Genomic DNA, 8072 nt, shown 5'->3' with positions numbered 1-8072 from the left:
TCTCTAATAGTGGCCGGTATTCAATTAATAGCTGGGTCTCCAATAATGGCAAGGGTGTTGCCTGTTATATAATGTGTATACCAGTTAAATAGTAGTTACCTTGATGTAACTCAAGCTCTACAAGTATTTGCAGAGTGCTCCAATGTAGGCTATATTCCACCACTTAATTTAATAAATTCAACAATATACCTGCTATTTTCACTCAAAGCCGACAGTCACAGAGAGGAGAGGGGGGAGGAGGAGACGTGATATCCTTTTAAATAGGGAGATAACAGCACATATTTTAATACGAGCATATATCTATGAGTATGCTACCTGCATGCTGCAGCTAAGTGGTTCTCTGCTAAAACGTTCCGGGTTGAACTCAAGCACCAGAACTTAAGTAGATTACCATATTACCATAATGCAATAACAAAATTTTAACAGCAAATGGAAGCAGATCAGAAAACAAGAAGGCTTTGCACTAAAATATGAGCAAATATACTTGTTAAACAGAGGAAATTAGAAATAAAGGCCTCTCTCTAATATAAGCCTGCTTCCAATAAAATCCTGGTACTATCTGCAGTTGAGGTAAATAAATGCCCCGACCACTATTAGAGAAAATAGGGTACATGTACAATTTATATTTGGCCAGTCATCATGAAAAGATAAGATCAGAAAGCTGTGATGCCCTAACTCAAGTCTTGCTTCCTGAAATCTGAATTTTAGTAGCATTTTACAGACTGTATTTTAGGAATAGCCATTTTAAATAATTCCTTTTATCAATTAATCTATATTGTGAGGAACAAAAAAAAATTATAATTTTTATGTCAAATTCATTTTTACTGTGCTAGTAAAAATTCCAGGCTTTAGAAAAAAAGGGTTTAAGCCACCACATGACAGCAAATATGTCCTTTTAATGTCATAGCATAGAGCAGTATTTGTTCAGATGACAGTTAAATTGGGAGGAACAGGCAACATAGCATAGAGAACTGAATGTGTCTTCCTTCTGGCTGTTTGGAAAACACAGTAACTCTCTGAGAGCAGCGTTACATCCTCGATTAAAACAGTCTACAGGATAGAAGAAGTCTGTGTCTGGAATAATAAAAGACATTTGTATATGACAGCTGATAAACTTTTTTTTTGTAAGATGAAGCAGCGATAGCCTGAAGGTAACCAGTACAGAGAAGTGTGTCGTCAGTCACATTTCAGGACTACAAACTGTAACTCTGTGTTACTGCGGGGTTAGTCTGGAGGGATCAGCAATATGTAGAAATACGTCCTTCTGGGTTTGAACGCCTCATGAAGACTTAGCTCACAGAGAGAGAGTTTAAATAGTCACTAAATGTCGCCACTAAAACATGAAAAAAATTAATATTAATAAAAAAAGGGTCCAGTCACACCAGCATGTGTACAAACCTGCCACATAGGTTGCTATCAGTTGTGGTACCAGTTAAATCTAGAGCTGCAACGATTTTGATAATCGCTCATTTTAGTCTTTTCTTATTATTTTTTTTAAACAAAAATACCAAACATTTGCTGCTTCCAGCTTCTCAAATGTACGATCTTTGTTAACATGATAGTAAACTCTAAATCTTTGAGTTTTGGACTGTTAAGACTGGTCGGACGAAACAAGACATCAGAAGACGTCAACTTGGTCTGTGGGGATATTTTAATGGACGTTTTTCAGTATTTACTGACCCCTTTCATAGACCGAACGATTAATCGATAATGAAAATAATCATTAGTTGCTTCCCTAGTTACAGTAAATGTTTCTTGAGCTGATTAGCAGAATGTTGTGGTGGCTACATGGCTTTACTCCCACAGTCCAAAGATATGCAGGCTATGATAAATTGCCCACAAGAGTGAATATGAGCTTAAATGTGTTCATTCATCTAATATAGTGTTTATATGCACTTAAATTGCAGTAAACTATCTACATTAATTAGATTTTCAACATCATATGTACACAATAATGCTTCCTGAAAGCTGATATCCCCAGCTAAAAAATTTTGTGAGTATTTTTGTAATTGCGTGTGCTTCACAAAAACGAGTACGATACAACCAAATATACCTTTAGACAATATGAATTCATCTTCAGATACCCTGCGATACCGTTTATATCATGGTCTGTCCCCTTAATATCTCTGTGTATTAAGACCTTATGAACAATAATACAAGTCAATGAGCAGAACTGATGTATGGAAATGTTGGTTTTCCACATCAATGTTATGATGAAGAACCCTGATTTGTCAGGTATTTCAAAAAATACATTAATCTCCGTGGTTACTGTATCCAGTACCAGTTAAAAGTTTGGACACGCTTTCTCATTCAAGGGATTGGGAAGGATTTGACTGGTACTGTATTAATATCATGATATAATATTGTAATCTTAATTTATGGAGCAATTTGTGGGTTGCAAAAGAGCAAATTCGAACCAACAATCTATTTAAATGTGGAGCTTTTCAGTAACAAAAGACCAGGCTAGATTCCGGTTCCAGTTATAAAACACAAAAGAACAAAAGAAACAATTTCAGTTAAATAAAAAAATGTTTAAAAAAGTAAAACCAAGTATGTTGTAAATGCATTTTTTTTTCTGAAGAACATCACATCAATTCGCATAAAGATTGAATCTTAATTTTTCAATACAAAGAAACAAATTCTGCTTTCTTTTAAACTAATTTTTCAAAACATAGTATACTGAAATCTCTTGTATCTCTCAATTTTTATTATTTTTTTTATTGCACATCCATCACCACCAGTTCGAGTAATACTTTGTCTGATATATTCCCTAAAATGTCTTAAAATATCGAAAAATCCACAAGCTGTTAGTATGCAAATATTATTCAAAATCAAATTGAAAGAAGGAAAAGGGGGGACTTGAACAAAATTTGTTATTTTCGCCAAAGCGTTCCTTATCTTTTAGAACAAGCGTAATCCAGCGGACCCTTCAAAATGTAGACTTTACTGGAGAAGAGTTATGCGACATTTTTTAATTCTGATGGACTTGCATTGAATTGTCCTCGCACCTCCAATGTGTGTGTTCGTGTTTTCAAAGATAAAAATCGTCTGTAATCTCAACATTTTATGAAGATATCACCGCTACTTACTGGTGTGACTGGTCCCAAACTATCAAACAAGCTTGATTCTTGTATAAAGTGTTCAAAGTAACACAACTGAGATACAGATTGAAATAGTATGAAATAAAAAAAATAAACAAGTAAAATAGAGCCAAAACATAAAAAAATAACCAGTTAAAATGATGTATAGACGAGCAGTGGAGTATTGACTGACCAGTGATAGATATTGATCAGAGGTCAGTATTGGTAAAAAAATCATCTATCAATCTAATGTGATGTGTGGGTGGGGGGTGTAGAAGATGCTTCTTATTTATTTACTACACTTTAATTAATATTTATTAATCTAATCTACATATTTACTATGATGTGCAGTTTATACCGTATACTTGAATGTGTGTGTGTGTGTGTGTGTGTGTTGAGTTGTATGTAGCAGTTTGTATGTGCAATGTTATGAGAAGTTTTCTTTGTTGTCGTTTTTTTTTTTTTTTTTTTAAAGCTTGTTCCCTCACCCAAACACTCGTATGTACACACACAACTGTATCTGAACACACTCTGCAGTTTGGCTCCACCCACTAAAAGTCGAGTCACACCTGGACGAGGATGAAGAGGACTAGGAATAGGAGGAGGATGACCATGGTCGTGTGTGCCGTCGGCCTGGCAACTGTGATGTAATGTAGCACACAGGAGGTGGACGACGACGACGTAATGCACAGAAGGAACTGAAAATGTAAAACACACAGACACTACCTGCTCCGCCCATCTCAGGGTAAGCCCCGCCCTCTCCTGGACCTAGACAGGAAACAGGAAGTGACTGACGGAGGAGGAGGAGGAGGAGGAGGAGGAAGATGTGTGTGTGTGTGTGGGGGAGGGGGGGAGGGGGGTCCTCTCTGATGTTTTTGTTTTCTAAAGATTTGATTGGTCGGTTGGTTGATTGTGTTTTTTATTTTTTTATGTTTTTTAGTGAGACGGAGTGCTGAGAGTAGTAACTTTGTGCCTTCAGTATCTCATTGCCATGCCACGTCCACCCAACACGCGCACGCACACACACACACACACACACACACACACTGATGCACACACATTTACAGTGGCGACGCCATGGCAACAATCACTACGTTAGACAGAAAACTTGTTTTTTTAGGAAATCTTAGTATCCTTAGGTGCAACTCACTATGATGTCATAGAGACTCGTGTCGAGTGAGTTTGGCGGCCAAAGTCTGCGTGCTGATTGGCTCCCGGTTTGTTTCAGCAATGCCCAAAGACACCATGTGAACCCCTTTTGACCTCTGACCTCTAACTTCCAACCCCTGATAGAAGTGGGAACATGGAGACCAAGAGTAATAGAGTGCAGTTAGTGCAGAAATGTTTTTGTTTTTGCCCTGAACTGAGTCTCTCCGGCAGCATTGCCCCCAGAAGGTGCCACCAATCAAATGCATTAGATTGTGGATGGTTAACAATGACACTATAGAAGTATATATTTACACTAGCGCCATGTAGAATACTGGATTTCAATTGACACAAAGTTGTGTAAAAATTGTACTAACACTGGTTCTGTTTAAAAAAAAACAAAAACAAAACAACAACATGAATTTGAACCTAAAACTAAAAAAACAAAACCGTTAAGAAATTGGAAGCAGAGAAAGAGTTTGAAAATTGCAGTAATATTAATGATAAAAGACATTAGAAGCATGAAAAAAGTAATATTTATCTGAACATTGGTTAAGACAGTGCCAACACTAAGTTTCTGTTGATGGAAAATGAACAGACATGTGACCATGGATACATCGTGAAATAGAGGCCAGTATAACTATGTTTGGCTCTCTATTGAACCTTTCTTAGCAGAAGGTTGGATACTCAACTATCCCAGTTGTTTTGAATGCACCGTTAATAAATAAAAAATGCTAAATGACAGTGCTTTGTGGAAGCCCTTGTCTGCCAGAAAAAGAAAAAAATGAAGGAAGTTGGGAAAAATAAAAATACTCACAGTGAATCAAAATTGACTGTAAGTCAGTATGAAAGTTTTGTTTTAAATCAAAATCCAAGATTTTATGTTCGTTTTTTTTTTTTTTTGGTTTGTTTTGTTTTTTATTTTATTTACACTCGATGGATAAATCCCATTGAGGTCAGCAATGTCATAAAAACTTGCAGACACGACAATATAAATAAAACTACTAAAAAAACAGGTAACAATGTTATGAAGACTGAAATAAGCTAAGAGGAGACAAAAACATATATACTAAAAGGATTAGTATATATTAAAAGTTAAATAAAAACAAAAGTCAGAAATTTCACCAAATGTCTCAAAATTTTTATTTTGACATCAGTTGTAATTTTGACTTAGTTTTTGACTTAATATCATATCTATCTCATATTTTGGACTTTAAAAGATTATGTTTTTTACATTACTATCATAATTTTGACTTAATAGCTCATATTCTGGACTTAAAAATCATGGTTTTTACTTAATATCTCATAATTTTGTCATATCTCAAATTTTGGACTTCAAAAAAATCATGTTTTTTACTTCATACCCCATAATTTTGATTTACTGCGAGTATTTTTTATTGTTATAGTCTTTAACATTTCATCTACTTGTTTATTCTTTCCTGGCAGAAATGGTCTTCTATAATGTTTACAGAGCCAGCAGAGCAGGCCAACGCACCAACCACAGATTGTAGCTTTAAACTGATTAGCACTGACATCTACAAGTGTTTGTGTGTGTGCGTTGGGTCGAGGAGGGGTCGTAAAACATGGCTGCACAATGTACAGACACATATCAGCCAACTGTCGTCGCTCGCCGCCTCGGGTAAGACGGGCGACGCCTGCTGACGACAGGGCTAAGCTAACACTAGCCAATCGACCGCTAGCGTCCGACCGCTAGCTGCTGCACTGATGTTTGTTTTCTCTACAGTGAAGCTAACACTAGCCTACTGCTAACTGACCGCTAGTAGCACATAGCAAGTTTTTACCTGCTAGCTGTGCTGTACAGTTGTGCTAGCATTAGCATTAATGTGGTTTTAAAGCGTTGTTTTTTTTCATGTTGGTACCTCAGACTGCTCAGTTATCATTATTATGATTATTACTGTTGTCATTGTTGTGACTAACACCCAGGGCATTTGGTTGATTCTACCAAAGTGCATTCCTTTACAAAGCTAGTGCATAGCTAGCTGCTCAAACAGATGGACAGGAAGATAGAAAGTAAGACGTAAAGTGTAAAGCAAGTGAATAGAGGCAATCAGACAAGAAGCAGCGGCCGCCTTTCAAACAATGAGGAGGGAATAGAATATTAATGGTGTTTTTGTTTTTGTTTTGTTTTTTAATAAAAAAATTATTGTTAAAAGGCTGCAGTCACATGAAAACATGAAGTCTGGTTTATCTGACCTCTTGGTAGCATTCACAAAATAAAATATTTTGTTTTTCTTCTCATGTGTGAAAGCAGCTGTAGTCTAGCTAGCCTGTTGGCTCGTTGCAAGCGAGTTAGCCAGCTAGCTCATTTAGCCATTTAGCTTCTATCGAAAGGTCTCTGCAGATGGAGGTTAGCCGCTGTTAGCGTGAAGCTGCGCTGAATTTCTGTGATGTTTGCCAGCTGGGTTTTAATGTGGATTTTATCTGTACATAATGTGGAAAAAATGTTTGAATAATAATTTTTTTTGAGTTTGAATGCGCTGCTGTGCCACGCCGCGGCCAGTTTTACAACGTACTGTATCTACTGTACAGAACACAGAAGTCGACACTTTTCTAGTGAGCCTTTGTTACATTTTATTGTGGTGGAAAAATTATTATTATTATTAATAAAACAGTTTTATTGATCATTGTACGTATTGTTCTTTCAGTGAGTCTGTGTGTTAAATGAATTATGGTTTGACATTATTAAGATTCAATTTGAATTGCCTTATACTCAGTTTTATATATTTGTATTTTTTTATTTTCAATTCATTTTTAGATAGATATTTATCTAAGTTTCTACCTCTTATGTTAGCTTGGTAGCTTTTGACATTACTAAGTTATCTAAAAAATGTTACGTTAGCTTACTAGCAAACAGGCATTACTGTAGTTCAAGTTTGTCATTCCAACAGTTTATAATAAATACAGCTATATGAAATACAGTTTCTGTCAAGACCAGGGTATAAAAACTGCCAAAATATGGAAACCTGAGTGAAATAAAGACCTTAGTGTATGGCTTGCTAGCTAACATTACCTTTCATATGCCAGTCAATGAAGGACAGGGAATATTTTAAATAATGCAACTTTACCATCCCCCATAATGAGATGGTTTCAATATGATATACCTCTAATGACTGGCATATGAAAGGCAGCTTTGGCTAGCTTATGCTTACGCTTTCTTTTAGGACCAGTGTATAAAACAAATATACTTGAGTTTATAGCTTGCTAGCTAACATTACCTTTTATATGCCAACCAATGGAGGACAGGGAATAGTATTTACAAAAATACAACTTTACCACCCCCCAAAAATGAGATAGTCTAAATATGATATACTTTTTCTCATATTAATGAGATAAATATTGCAAAAGTACAAGATAAAGGTTTTATTCCCCCTAATTATTAGATATAGAATGAAGTGTAAGCTAATTATTAGTTGTTGAAGGATACTCAGTGATTTCAGTATAATAACAGTGTAATAACAGTTATTGTATTAACCAGTTTCTGACTTGTAAATGATGTTCATCCAAGTCAACATCCAAGTTGAAATTACAGCAAAGTTGTGATATATAAATAAAAGTATCTGATAATTAAAAAATATGTCTGGTGTTAAAGATAATTAAAACTGAACTTTGAATGCACAGAACTCTCACATGACCAATTCTGCTCTTTCCCATCTTTACCATCCATCTGATATGACATTAATACTGATATCAAAGCTGTTGAGACAGATTTTTTTCCCCTCTCTAATGTGCGCATTAAAGATAATTTACTATAAATTCATATGTGTCTCTAACATGCAGCCTGCCAACTTCAGATGCACACAGCCACCATATAATGGAGAGAACTCA

The 8072-nt window shown here is 35.7% G+C and overlaps 1 protein-coding gene and 1 long non-coding RNA gene across 2 annotated transcripts in view; one reads left to right on the top strand and one right to left on the bottom strand.

Moving 5' to 3' along the window:
• LOC122975305 (NACHT, LRR and PYD domains-containing protein 12-like) overlaps positions 1-8072 on the top strand; it is a 224994-nt gene that overhangs the window by 41340 nt on the left and 175582 nt on the right. The window lies entirely within an intron of this gene.
• On the bottom strand, positions 1133-3919 carry LOC122975314. Its single transcript, XR_006400624.1, has 2 exons — positions 2025-3919; positions 1133-1822 (listed from the first exon to the last, which is right to left on the bottom strand). It is a non-coding gene; the product is annotated as an uncharacterized LOC122975314 (long non-coding RNA).

This window comes from Thunnus albacares, chromosome 23, assembly GCF_914725855.1.
Source record: "Thunnus albacares chromosome 23, fThuAlb1.1, whole genome shotgun sequence".
Classification (NCBI taxonomy): domain Eukaryota; kingdom Metazoa; phylum Chordata; class Actinopteri; order Scombriformes; family Scombridae; genus Thunnus; species Thunnus albacares.
This window is presented reverse-complemented; position numbering and strand designations above follow the sequence as displayed.